Consider the following 14,566-nt stretch of genomic DNA (forward strand, 5'->3'; position numbering starts at 1 on the left):
AACAAAACACAGTGGTTTTGAATGAATACTAGGTGGAGTTTGAATTCATGTTGGGTGGAATCGGGGATCCAAACTGCAGTCACTTGCTGCAAATTGTTCAATTAATCAAAAGTCATTAAATAGAAAGAAGCAGGGTAAAGTTGCATCCTCTTGGCTGCTGGGAAGGAATCGGGCAGCCCGTGACCCTTCTATCCATTCTGTCCCTGAGCAGTAACCACACAGGCACTCGCATGTGTGCACGCAGGAATCCACGGGAAATTTCACTCCAGACACGCCACCCCATCACGATGAAGCCATTTCCCCCTCCGCGACGCGTTTAGGAACATCAGGCCTCCCTGTCTTGTCCTGACATCGTGAGTGGGAAAGCATTTGTTCTTCTACCGTGAAGTGTTATGTTGGGTTTTTGTGGATTTCCTTTTTCCAGTTGAGGGTGTATTCTTGTGTTCTTTCTTTGCTGAGTATTTCACAGGGAATAGATATAGAATTTTGTCAAGTGGTTTTTTTCTGTTTGTTGAGGTAAGTTTTCAATCTGACTTTTCATTTTTAGCTTGTAAGGTAGTGAATACATTGCTACATTTCCTGTTAAACCAATCCTCTATTCCTGGATACAGCTCAGCTTGGTTATGACGAATTATCCATATTTGGGGGCTCAATTTGCTAAAATTTTGTTTGGGACTTTTATAAAGATGCTTATGAGGGATAGTGATGAGTAATTTTTCTTATTTGTTTGTTTTATTATGTTTCTTGGAATGCCTTTGCGTGGTTTTGGAGTCAGTTTCATAGTAACTTCATAGTGAACAAGTTGGGGAATATGACTTCCTCGTTAATTTTTGGAACAGTGTGTCTAGAATTAATATTGTTCTTCCCTTAGATATTTGTTAGAGTTTACCCAGTAAGCAATGTGAGCCTGGAGTTGTCTTTGTGGGAAGCTTTATAACCACAGTTTCAACCTCATTAACAGGTATAGGAGTATTTAGATTATTTATTTGTTCATGAATGAGCTTCAGGAATTAATGCTTTCAGGGAATTTGACAATTTCCTCCCTCCTTCTTGACCTGGAAACTCTCTCAAAGCATTGTGGTGAGGATAGCACAGTCCTCACCTCATGGGTTTCCCATCCATCAGAAATCAGAAATCACTCTCCTTGTAACTCTAGGTGCAGTGTTTTGAAATTATTGTTCCATATTATTTATACATTTTTTATTTGTTCCTTATGTGTGGGTAAACTCCATCCCTGTTTCTTCATCATGGCCAGAAGTGGAAGTGTTCTTTTGATTGGCCTTTGCATGCCATTTATTTTTCCATGCGTGGTCTCCTTTTTCCTATGCTTTTACTTTTACCTTAGCCGCTCTTTTCTATTTAAATTCCAGTCTTGTAGACAGCATATAATTGAGTCTTTCTTTAAAAAAAAAAAAATCCTAACTATCTCTGCATTTTAATTGGTGTATTAGGCCATTTACATTAAATACAATTATCAATACTTATAGGTTTAAATCTATTAACTTTTGGTATTTGTTTTCTTAGTTTCCCATCTGTAATTTGATCCATTTTTCCTGCCTTCATTTGGATTGCATGTTGTTTTTTAATTCTATTTTATTTTTGTTCTATTTTATTCCTAATACTGTTAAGATTTTCTCTTTTTTTTTCTTTTTATAATAGATTATGATGTGATTTAACATGGTTTTCTGAGTAACTTTTATTGACTTTTCCAGGTCAGCGGGTCTATCAGTTTTCATCAACTTTAGAAAACATTTACACGTTTTGTCTTCAAATGTTTTTCTGACATCTCATCCTTTTCCTCTGGAATTTCAATTACACATATATTAGAAGGCTGGACATTGTCCTACTGGACCTGGATTCTTTGTTTTTTCAATCTAATTTTCCCTCCTGTACTTCATTATGGATAGTTTCTATTGCTATGTCTTCAAGTTTACTGATCTCTTATTCTACTGTACCTAGACTGTTCTTAATTCCATACAGTGCATTCTTCATATCTGATGTTGTATTTTTCCTCTCTAGAAGTTCCATGTTGGGGATCCGTGGGTGGCGCAGCGGTTTGGCGCCTGCCTTTGGCCCAGGGCGCGATCCTGGAGACCCGGGATCGAATCCCACATCAGGCTCCCAGTGCATGGAGCCTGCTTCTCCCTCTGTCTGTGTCTCTGCCTCTCTCTCTCTCTCTCTCTCTCTCTCTGTGACTATCATAAATAAATAAAAAAAAAATTAAAAAAAAAAATAGAAGTTCCATGTTGGCCATTTTTATAGCTTCGATATTAAAAAAGATTTTATTCTCATCATTTCATGTTTTGCTCTACCTCCTTGAACATGTGGGTCATATTTATAAGAGCTGTTTATATGTCATTGCCAATTTCAACATCTCTGTTATTTCCAGATTAATTCCTATTGATTCAATTTTATAATAGTATGGGTCAGAATTTTCTTACTCATTTGAAGAAGATTTTTAATTTTTATTTTGTGGATTTATAGTATCAGTTGCTCTATTTTGTTATATTCCTTTAAATTCTCTTAAATTTTGTTCCAGCGTGTTACTTATAATATGTAAGCTATAGGTAAGTTATGCAATAGGAAAGTTACCTATAATCAGATCATTCTGAGTTTTCTTTCAAACTTCATTATAGTGGGGCTGTAGAGTTAAAACTAAAATTTCAAATGCTGCCTTGTTACCTTTGGCCTCACAGGTCCCCACAGGCCTAGCTATGTGTTTCCCTGCTCTCATGGGAAAGTCTATCCATCTGGTTAGTTCCCTTATCAGTTGGACCAGCTGCACTGTACTAGGTCGTCAACTTAACATGTCTTATCTCCTGCCAGTCCACAAAACTATTCAAACAAGCCGATCACAACATCTCATAAGAACCAAGGGGCACCGCTTATAAACTACAAAGCCTGCCTGCATAGCCACATTGGAATTACTTTGCTCCCAAAGGCAATGCCATGTGACCCTCGTGGAATTTGCTGCCAATCTCTTCTGGCACCATCGTTGGGTGCATGTGTTTGACAATCCTGTACTATTTAGTGTAAGAGACCCTTCCTGCACCAACAGGGTGAGTAGGAGTTCATCAGAACAGTGCCTAAAGCAACTCACAGTCTAGTGATAATGTAATTTCATGAAGATAATACTCTTTTTTCTTTTTTATAATAAATTTATTTTTTATTGGTGTTCAATTTGCCAACATACAGAATAACACCCAGTGCTCATCCCATCAAGTGCCCCCCTCAGTGCCCGTCACCCATTCACCCCCACCCCCCGCCCTCCTCCCTCTCCACCACCCCTAGGAAGATAATACTCTTGAGAATTCTATCAGATGAGCCTTGTATTATATGATCTTCACACATTTTCAGGTAGGAACATGAACAATTTCCAAACCTGCGTGATTTCTAGGAATTATTCTTCTCCTCCTTCATGGTGGTGCTTTATGTGATCCTCAGGGAGTTTTCAAAACCTCTTCCTTATTATATGTAGATGACTTTTCAGCTAAAGACTCAAAAGAAAAAAAAAAAAAAGACTCAAAAGATTCCTCTAAAAATCTCTGGAACTCTTTCTGTGCAGTTCTTTCCTCTCCAGTAATCTCAATAGCAAATTTTAGCCAACTTAGCCTCCCTAAATTTTGACTTTTTACTCTTCAACTTAGTAAGACTCTTGGGTTCTGTTTGGGTTCCTATAACTTTACTGTGGCATGAAAACTCTCTCCAAGCTACTAGAAAATATTAGGGCACATACTATTTAGTTGTCTTCTCTCAGGAGTCACAATTCTGTGCTGTTTGTTATCCAATATCTGACAACTTTTATTTCCTTTTTTTTTTTTTTTGACAACTTTTACTTCTTACATGTTCTCTTTTTAAAATTGTTTAAGGCAATGGATGTGGGTAAAATCTGACCCCTATTAGATTCATCTTGACTGGAAGGGAAAGTTCTCATCTAAAATTTTAAAGTGTATTTTTAAACAAATAATTATGTGCTCAAAAATGGAAAAAAATGTTTGTTTATGTATACAATGGAATATTACTCAGCCATTAGAAATGACAAATACCCACCATTTGCTTCAACGTGGATGGAACTGGAGGGTATTATGCCGAGTGAAGTAAGTCAATCGGAGAAGGACAAACAGTGTATGTTCTCATTCATTTGGGGAATATAAATAATAGTGAAAGGGAATATAAGGGAAGGGAGAAGAAATGTGTGGGAAATATCAGAAAGGGAGACAGAACATAAAGACTCCTAACTCTGGGAAACGAACTAGGGGTGGTGGAAGGGGAGGAGGGTGGGGGTTGGGTGTGAGTATTTTTCAAATAGAAGTAGAAGCTAAATTCCCCTTTAAAAATTCTGAGAATTTATAGATGTGCGAAAGACTTTGTTTTTAAAGATTTACTTTGAAACCCTGGAGACTGTTGATTTTCACCAAGATGTATGTTATTCTTTGGCAAGTTTCCTATTTTTTCTCAATGCTGTCTCTCAGATCTCTTGCCATCATATATCTCTAGATTAAAATAAACTCCTATCTGATCTTTCTGGCTCCACTCTCAACCTCGTGTTGGATCTCTTGCCCATCAATGCAGAATAGATTTTTCCTTACAACTCTCTTCATCATAATATCCCACTGAAACTTGAAAGATATTTTTCTAATGCTTACATAATTAAATAAAAACTTTCAAGATTTGGACTACTTTATAAACTAAACCACAGAACAAATGTTATTTATTAATAGAATTATGCTCTGCCTAAATTTAAAAAGCCCTAACTTATTTCCATTAACAATGTGAGTCACAGAGTCAATGGTATTAAACTGCAATATGTTTAGCTTCCCTCCCAACTTTTTTTTTTTTTAGTTTATTTGCCAGTATTTGAATGCTGCTTGAGGGATAATTCTCTTCATTTCTTGATCTAACATTTATTGAATGTTCACTATTTTCCAAGTGCTATGATATATATGTTAGATATATAGATGACAGTTATTATAAGCTTATATATAATATAGTGATTATGCTTTACATATGATAATCATATAATGACATAATACTTAATTTTAATACAATCTTATGAAGTAAGATTCCACACCTATTTTCATTTAACAGTTGAGGAAATATTCAATTAGAGAGATACACAGTGATTGTATCACAGATATGAGATGTATATATGATCTTTCTGTTTCCAGAATAGAAAGATCTTAACAATTATATATAAATGAGCAATGTATGATGCAATATTCTATTTGTTGAGGGAATCTTGAAATAACAAATTACAATTCAAGCAAAAAAATTATAAGAAAAAAGTAATATATGATAATAAAGTATAAAAGCCACAATGGTTATTTAACAGTCATGTAATGTTAGAGGCTCCTGGGTGGCTCAGTTGGTTAAGTGTCTGCGTTCAGCTCAGGTCATGATCCCGGGCTCCTGGGATTAAGCCTGCTTCTCCCTCTCCCTCTGCCACTTCCCCTGCTTGTACACTCTTTCACTGTCAAATAAATAAAATCTTTAAAAAAAAAAAGTCATGTAACTCTACATACCATTGCAAGCTCTTATATATCACACCACTTTTTTAAACCTATTTAACTACCATTTGAATAAATACCATTTGAATAAATACCATTAAGAATATAGCACAAAATATTTAAGAAAAATTTTCAGAGGCATAAAAGGAGTAAATAAATGTGCCATGTATTCTCAGTTCATTATGGTCAATTAGATGAAAAACTAAACCAAATATTCTCTTTAATAAGATTATATATAATAGCTATCTGTTGACTAAATTCTACAGCAGTTGCATGGTCTCTCCAAGCATACTTCTACATAGGAAGATTTTCAAGCATACTTATACAGAAAAATTTTGCACAAGCAAAATTTCAGTAAATTTTCTTAAAAGCTGCAGAAGAAAAAAGGACAATGCTACAAATGTAGACTAAGAAAATTATATACAAAACATATACCTCTCCTTTAAAAAGTTCTCCACTGAGAAATCAAGTCTTAACTGCTTTTATAAAATTTAAGTACAAAACAATGACAAGAAAATGAGGGGGTGAATCCAAGAGATTAGAATGAAATAACAAATGAAAAATAAGAAAGCTATAGAAGAAAAGAATCAATGAGGCCAAAAGTTGGAACTTTCATCTCAGTTAAAAGAAATTAATGTTAGAAGGGCAGCGCAGAAGAAAGGGAGGAGCTGGTATAAACGGCTTCCCTTGAACTATCATGAAAATCCTGGATGAGGGACACCAGGGTGGCTCAGCAGTTGAGCGCCTGCCTTCGGCCCAGGGCGTGATCCTGGAGTTCCAGGATCGAGTCCCTCATAGGGCTCCCTGCATGGAGCCTGCTTCTCTCTCTGCCGTGTCTCTGCCTCTCTGTGTGTCTCTCATAAATAAATAAATAAAATATTTTTAAAAAGAAAAAAAGAAAATCCTGGATGATATCTTTTTTTTCCCTCATTTGGATGAAATTGTTTTTAAATGGCATAGTACAACTCTTAGCTTGAAAGAAAAGCAAGAAAACTCTAGGAGCCATAAACATAGAAATCAAGCAATTAATAGAGAGGGGAAGGTGAAGCTGATGTCCTGGCCTACAGAGCAGTCAGTCAGAACCACGTGTAGGTGCTGGGCCTCCCAGGCAAGCAGGCAGATTGAGGTGGGACCAAGACTCTACATAATGGAAAGTGTTAACATGCTTCTCTCAGAAACTGGTAGTTAAAGCATAGTAATTGACAGTTAATATTTAAAAATATTTTTAAAGCAATGAACAACAAATTAATAATTTAGAGGACAGTCAGGGAATGCACATTCCTTTCAAGCTCAAAGAAGATTTTCAGAGGTGGATCAGGTTCTGGACCGCAAAGTATTCTCCATAAATGCCAAACAATCAATAACATATGCCACATTCCATAACTACTCTGCTACTAGGATGAAATAACAAACCAATAATTTACAGCCTAATAAATAAATCAATCCAAATTATTGTAACAAATATCTGGACATTTAAAAGAGGTCCACAATTCTAGGTAAGTCATGAGCCAAAGAAGAAATCCTAATAGTGTTTATTATGAAACATTAAGTCATGAATTATAACTAAAACCCCAATAGAATAAGGCTTGTGCAATAGAATTAAAGGTTTCTAGAGGAAAATGTGTAGTCTTAAAATGCAAATATTACAAAAACTAAGAATTAATGAGCTAATCAACCAAGAACTTAGAAAAATAATAACAGGAGGGACACGTGGGTGGCTCAGTGGGTTGAGCGTCTGCCTTCAGCTTGGGTCATAATCCCAGGGTCCTGGGATCAAGCCCCACATTGGGCTCCCTGCTCCTTGGGAAGTTTTCTTCTCCCTCTACCTCTCCTCCCTGCTTGTAACCAAAAATATTTTCTTGAAAAGGACTAATAAAATAGAAAAATATGTAACAAGATTGATGGGAGAGACAGAGGGAGAGGGAAAGAGGCAGAGGAAGATGGGAAGAGAAAGAGTGTTGAGTTAAAGCAGCTCTCTCTGGGGTGCTAGTATGCTCCCATTTCTGACATTTCTGATTTCCAAAGGTAAATATCACCACTTTTGCTGATTTTAATCTACCAAAACGATGTCACGGTACACAGATTGGGAAGAGATGCACAGAGTTGGCTCTCAGCGGCCAGTACAAGCCAGCTCTACGGTACCACTGGGGAGAAGTCGCGAACAGATAATATTAGAGCTGCAAAAGAGTACACAGTGCAGTAGAAATTTAAAACATTAAAACATCAGAGAATATCTTGAATAATTCTGTGAACATAAGTGAAAACATGGGAGAACTAGACAATTTCTCAGAGAACTATATGTTACCAAATAGACCGAAAAGCAAACTAGACTAGAACTACATCATTAAGACAGTGAATTAATAGTTTAAAAGTTATCAATTATTTAAGAACACAAAACAATCAACTTGGCTCTTCAGGTTTTATAAATGAGATTTATAAAGCAATGTTTCTTAAAATCCAGCCCTCAGACCAAAAGCGTCAGCAACGTCCGAGAATGTGTCAGAAATGCCAATTCTCAAGCTCTCCTTCATACTTCCTAAATTAGAGATTCTGCGTTTGATATCACTGAATCCGTGCAGTGATGTGTGCTGAAGTTTGAGAATGATTGTTTCAAGGAAAAGCCCAACCTAAAGTTACACAAACTATTTTAGAGGCTAGAAAAAGAAGAAATTCCCCTATGAGGCCATTATAGCCTTCTGTTCAGAATCAGACATAAATACTGTAAGAAACATTATAGGCTGATGTCACGTGGAATATAAGTAAACCTTTGAGCTAAGGTGTTAATTTGCAATGGAATCCAAAAATGCCTGTGTGTGTTTGCCTCGTCGGTGTGGGCCATGACTAAGTCGGGAATATCCCAGGAACCAAAAGATGTTTTTATAAATGGAAATCAATTACTAAATTTGCCACAGTAAAAAAGGAGAAAAGCCATGTGATGATCTCTATAGGTACAGAAGGTAATTTGGGTAGGTTTAAATATCCACTTGTGACAATATTTCACTATTACTATTAACTGTTTGCCAACTAGACATAGAAAAGTTTTAACCTAATCAAAACTATCTTTAAACATTTAAAACCAATAATACTCTGATAAAATTCTAGATCTATTCCTTTTAAATTAGGAACTACACAAAGATACCTGCTATTACCACCTCTCTTCAGCATTGTACTGGGGGGTCCCCGTCTGTGTAGTGAAAAATAAAAGAAATAAAAGGTTATCAACCAGAAAGAAAGCTCATTCTTTCTTGGTGATTCTATTGTGAATACAAAAATTCAAGACACTTTACAGACAAGTTAATAAAGTTCAAGAAGATTGTTCAATATGAGATCACCATCTGCTTACATACAAGCATTAACAGGATTCCTCTGCAATAACCTTTGATGCACAATAACTTTAAAATTTTTAAGTCACTTAGGAATAAATCTAACAAACTTAGCAAAATATACGACCCTAGTTATTTAGTGATATAAACACGAAATAGATGGAGAGTATAGAGTGTTTGTGAAAAGGATGACTCAATATCTTAAAGATGTTATTTCTTCCCAAGTTAGGGTTGCCAGATTTAACAAACAAAAAAATAGAGAATACTCAATTAAACTTCAATTTCAAATAAATGATGAATAACTCTTTTATAGAACTATCTCCCAAATATTGTATGGGACATATTTACGTTAAAAAATTATTGCATGGATACCTCTATCTACCTATCTATCTAAACATATACACATATATAGGCATTTACTTACTTATATTTATATAATTTATTATTTATCTGAACTTCAAATTTAACTGGGCATCTTGTATTTTACTGGGCAACCCTACACTAAGTTAATCTAATGAATCAGTATTATCCAATATAATCCCAACAGGATTTTTCGTGGAATTTAGAAATAATCCTAAAATACATATGGAAGAGAAAAGCATGTAACATAGCAACATGAAAATGGCTTTTCCAAGAATAATGGGTAAGGAAAATCTGCACTCCTCCTGGGTCTCTCCTTTACTCTCACATGACAACTACCACACTAACAACACTCTGACACCAGCTGTGGGGGCAATTCTGTGACAGCAGCTGGGTGACCTACAATTTAACTTAATTCTGACAGTATCTACCTGGAGAAAGCATTAGATCCTTCAGGCTAGGGCTGTGTCTCAAGATGTACTTCAGGCCAATCAGCTATGACCCGGAGGTTCCCATGTGTTAGAAGGTGGAGGGGAAACAGTCAAGTATCCCCCAGACTGAAAAGGCACTTTGAGACCAGAAACGAAGCAGGCCACTCCCTACAAGGTGACTTGCTTACTGACAGCGAGGAGTGGGGAGAGAATGATGCGTGGCGGCTGCATAGTTTTTCCCTGCAAAAGTCGGGACGTAGTCCACAGATGTTATAGAGTGAGGGGCCACGCAGAAGGATGTTGTAGTGAGATCAAAGGGTTTGCACACACCTAAGGGGGGTGCATGCATCTGACCAACAGCTACTCTTCAGTTAGATCTTGCAGCACCACCTGTGAGTCAGGAAGGGCAAGACCATGTTATCCCTAACAGACTCCTGGGAGGCCAAGACAAGTCTCCCTCCACCCCTATCCTGGCCTTGGTGGGCATTTCTGAAGTATGTATATTAATCTCCAGGGGCCCGGAACAAATAGCCCCAAGGGATGTCACTGAGCAAACATGAACAAGGTGGAGAGCCAAAGATGGAGTCAGTCATTGTCAGCACTCCTACACCATTATACCCTCCTCAGGTTCAATTAATTTGCTAGAACAGCTCACAGAACTCAGGAAAACAGTCTACTTACTGTTGACCAGTTTGTTATAAAAGGATATGATAAAGAATGAGCACCCAGAGGGAAGAGATGCATAGGGAAAGTCATGTGGGAGGGGGCACAGAGAGTCCATGCCCTCTCGGGGCATACCACCTTCCCAACACTTCCATGTGTTCAGGGACCTGGAAGCTCCCCGAACCTGATAGTTTTGGGATTCTTAAGAAGGCTCCATCATGTAGGCGAGATCATAATTTACTCAATTTCCAGCTCCTTCCTCCCTTCCTGAAGGATAGGGGACTGGGCCAAAAGCTCCAAGCTTCTCCTCATGTCTTGATCTTTCTGGTGACCATTCCCCATCCTGGAGCCCATAGAGAGTCACCCCATTAGAATAAAAAACACCACTGTCACCAAGGAAATTCCAAGGGATTTAGGAAGTCTGTCAGACACAGGGGTTTAAACATCAAATATTAGAACAAAAGACGTTCCTAGTGTTCTTGTCACCTCGGGAATTATAGGGATTTTAGGAGCATTGTACAGGAACCAGGGCCAGAGACCTATATATATCTTTTTTCTATCGATTCACAGGGAGGTTTTTGCCTTAGACCTGGATGATTAAAGAGACATTTTTAAGAAGTCTAATACAAAGCAAGGGAATGCCTTCCTCAAAGACTAGCTCAGAAACCTCAGCCCTGGTTACACCTGCATTGGCCTATTCACTCCTGCCAGGTGGCGACAAGAGGGAAAGGCACACCTCCACATCACAGTCCTTGCTTTCATCTGTTTTCTTCTCTTCCCATCAGGGACTCAAAGAGTGCTTTTGATTTGTGGCAATAAAAAGCAAAAAATGAAAGTATGAGAATTTGAAAATGAGTCATGACAGTCATTTGACCTTCATAACATATTCCAGGCATGATCTGATCTTAGCCCCGGCCTGCGAATAGGTCCAGCGTCTAAGAGAAAAGTAGACCAGATGGGAGGACGGTGTCTGTAAGATCAGTCTGGAATCCTCCTCGTAGATAGATGCAGCTGAGGAACAGGAAATCTGGAGAAAAATCATACTTACATAAAAATGCAGTCATGAGTAGAACTTGTATCAGTCGGGATTCTTTTAGGAGCAAGAAACAAAAATCAACCCAACCTAACAAGCACAGAGGAATATGTTGGAGGACTGGAGGATATGGGACATCTTTACACAATCTCAGAGTCAGTCTTGGAAAAGCAAGGAGCCAAAGCATCTATGGGGAAAATGGAAAGGAATAAGTCACAGCCAGATGGGATTGATCAGCTCCAATTGCTTTTTCCACCTTTCTTCACATTCCACGTGAGCTTCAAATTCCAAGGAGAGAGAAGCATCTGATTGGTATAACTTGGGCCACATGCAGATCCCCTGGCCGGGGGAAATGGGGACATCTTGATTGATAGTTCCTTGGTTGTATCCAATAGTGAAGAAGTAGTTTTCCCCCCGAAAGTTCAGGGGACCATTTCAAAAGAAGAGGAAATGGATTTTTGGCAGCCACAAACAACAGATGTCCACTGCACGACCAAATAACACAGGTTTTGGGAAATGTACCAACGTAACACAATCACATTGTGATTATCAGTTGAACCTTGGAGCAAGACTGATTTTTTATACATGACAGGAAAGATTTTCTCAAGATGAGTTATTCCAGGAAAAGGTTACTACTCGGGCAGAAAAAGGAGTAGGGTTGGAGGTATTATGCTGACCCAGGGTGTTATTCTAGAACTACTCCTGCTTACGGTGGCTGCTGGGAATTCGGTTTGTTGTGGGAGGTGCAGCCAGCAACAACCATGAGGAAAGATAAGCCACGTTCTTGAGCTTCAGTACCCAGGACAGCAGTTGAGCGTCCTCCCAGGTCAAGGCAGGCACCTCCAGAGGGAGTGGCGGGGAACTGATGCGCGCCAAGGACAAAGCAGAACAAAATGAAACAAAGCAAAACCCAAAAACCTCCCTCCCTGATAACAAAACAAAACAGTGCAGTTACTTGGGCTGCATGAGAGTTTTCTCTGGCTGAGGTGAGGATGGGGTTTCTTCAGTGGTGATGGGTAGACGGTCCGTGGCCAGCGGAGAAGCACTTGAATCATCAGCGGCGGCAGCAGCAGCAGCAGCCCGGAGATGAGCATGCAGAGGGCAAGATCTGCTGTCTGCTGAGTAAGCACGTGCACCTGCACCCCTCGGGAGGACCGTGGGATCACTCTCGCGGCATGAGGTAGCCCACAAAGACAAAGAAGAGAAGAGAAACACGTATGTGTGTAATCTGTGAATGGGCACACATATGCACCTGTGTGTGTATAATGAACATAATGTCCATTTCACGTAGGAAATACTTGATACTTGTATTTCCAACAGTTTTTCGGCTCCCACTTACAATATTTTGGCTGTACAGAAGCTTTCCGTCCTGGTGGTCCCCAATATTGTCCTCTCCTCTGCAGTGCTTTCCATTTCTTTCATGGTTGGGAGGTGCATGTCTACAAAGGACAGTATTATGTCAGTCATTCACGTTAAAAGATGTTGGCATGGGCAGTGGGCTGTCAGTGGGTGCTCCTCGGGGTAGGCCCCGTGCTCCGTGTGGTCCCTGCTGTAACCAGGACCCTCCCCCCTGCAAATGGTGAGCAGCTTCCAGCCTGAAGGGCCACACTCCAAAGAGGACAGAGGAGCGCTTCGGCTAGTCCCTCTCTGCTCACCACCAGATGTTCTGCTAATCAATAAATAAATGGTAGAAAAGGCTTCGTGTTGGTGAGATGGATTCTTGTTGGTGGAACTAAATGACATGGGGTAAAATTTTCAGAGATGCCTTCTGCTCTTGCTCGAACAGTACCCCAGAATCGAGGGACCCCTGAGTCCTATTTGCCCAAGGGTGGCACCAAGATTTGATCTCTGGTGAAGTGTTTTGCCTACTACTAATAATTTGATAAATGGTTGCACGTGCAGAGGAATTTGTTCTGAAAATGGCTTTCTTTATAACCTGATAGAGGTTGTGGGGAAGTCGTTAATCCTCATCCACTTCCGGCTCTTGGAGACTACTATTAATTAACAAAACAGCTCAAGAGTTGCCCCAAATAAGATTGGCTCAGGCCAATTCATAAGAACCAGTTCAACATTCACCGGTGTTTTCTTCTCATTTATTTCGTGATTTTATCTTTTATATCTAACTCTTGATCCATCTGGAGGTTTTAATTTCAAATGCCTACAGGACTGGAGCCATTCATATAAATGCATGAGACAAGCTGGCATAGAACAGGAGGTAGGAAGAATCGTGCCAAACTGCAGAGCACCAGGGGGCCACCACTCCTCTATTCACGCCAACTGTGGCCATCTGGGGATGAGCGTCCAGTATTGCTATATTTTCTGATTTACTTTTTCTTCACAGTTTTCTGAAACATTTGTATTTTGTCTAAAATTTCTCTGATTTTTAGAATACCAGGCAACAAACAGTATATATTTGTGGCCCAGTTACGGTACAAGGGTAGCCAGTCTGTAATATTTGCTTTACCGTATAAGAGGTGGATGCGACATACTTTTTCCCTCCAAACAGGCAATTTCCCCCCAAAATGTTGAAAACATAGCCTTTAGTTTTAAATTCATCTTCTTCCTTTATCAAGTACTGTACACTTGTATACCAGCAGCTATTATTTCCCACACACTTGGATAAATTTGAGAATAACTTCTCCATCTCCAACAACATTTAGATTTTGACTTGGAATTTTTTTTAAAAGACTTCATTTATTTATTCATGAGAGACACAGAGAGAGAGAGAGAGAGAGGCAGAGACACAGACAGAGGGAGAAGCAGGCTCCATGCAGGGAGCCCCATGTGGGACTCAATCCCAGGTCTCCAGGTTCACGCCCTGGGCCAAAGGCAGCGCTAAACCATTGAGTCATCTGGGCTGCCCTTGACTTGGAATTTTTTTTTTCCTTGACTTGGATTTTTGATCGCAAATTAAGTCCTTATTACTTCGGATAATTTTTAAAACAAAAAACCACAATTTTTAAAACAACATTAATTTTTAACACAGTAAATAATTAATGTTATTGAAGTCTTATTTAAATTTTTGTATATTTGTTTTATTTCTAAGTATTTGAGTTAAGTTTTTTTTTCTAGTTATAAGAATCTTAAAGTTTATTCTTTTAGGTGTTCTAAATATATATATTCAAATATATAATTGAATAATTGGTCACTTTCTGAGCTAGCAAACATTTTATGTAACATGCAGAGTTTTTATTTGTTGAAAGCTTGCAAGGGCTCAACAGTAAAACTGTCATGCCTTGGAGCTGTTTA

The 14,566-nt window shown here is 38.6% G+C and overlaps 1 long non-coding RNA gene across 1 annotated transcript; it reads right to left on the reverse strand.

Moving 5' to 3' along the window:
* Positions 1-3,296: 3,296 nt before the first annotated feature.
* On the reverse strand, positions 3,297-14,278 carry LOC112644542 (uncharacterized). Its single transcript, XR_003126482.3, has 5 exons — positions 12,273-14,278; positions 12,028-12,179; positions 9,622-11,311; positions 8,647-8,691; positions 3,297-3,497 (listed from the first exon to the last, which is right to left on the reverse strand). It is a non-coding gene; the product is annotated as an uncharacterized LOC112644542 (long non-coding RNA).
* Positions 14,279-14,566: the final 288 nt, after the last annotated feature.

Source organism: Canis lupus, chromosome 1 (genome assembly GCF_003254725.2).
Source record: "Canis lupus dingo isolate Sandy chromosome 1, ASM325472v2, whole genome shotgun sequence".
Taxonomy (NCBI): Eukaryota; Metazoa; Chordata; class Mammalia; order Carnivora; family Canidae; genus Canis; species Canis lupus.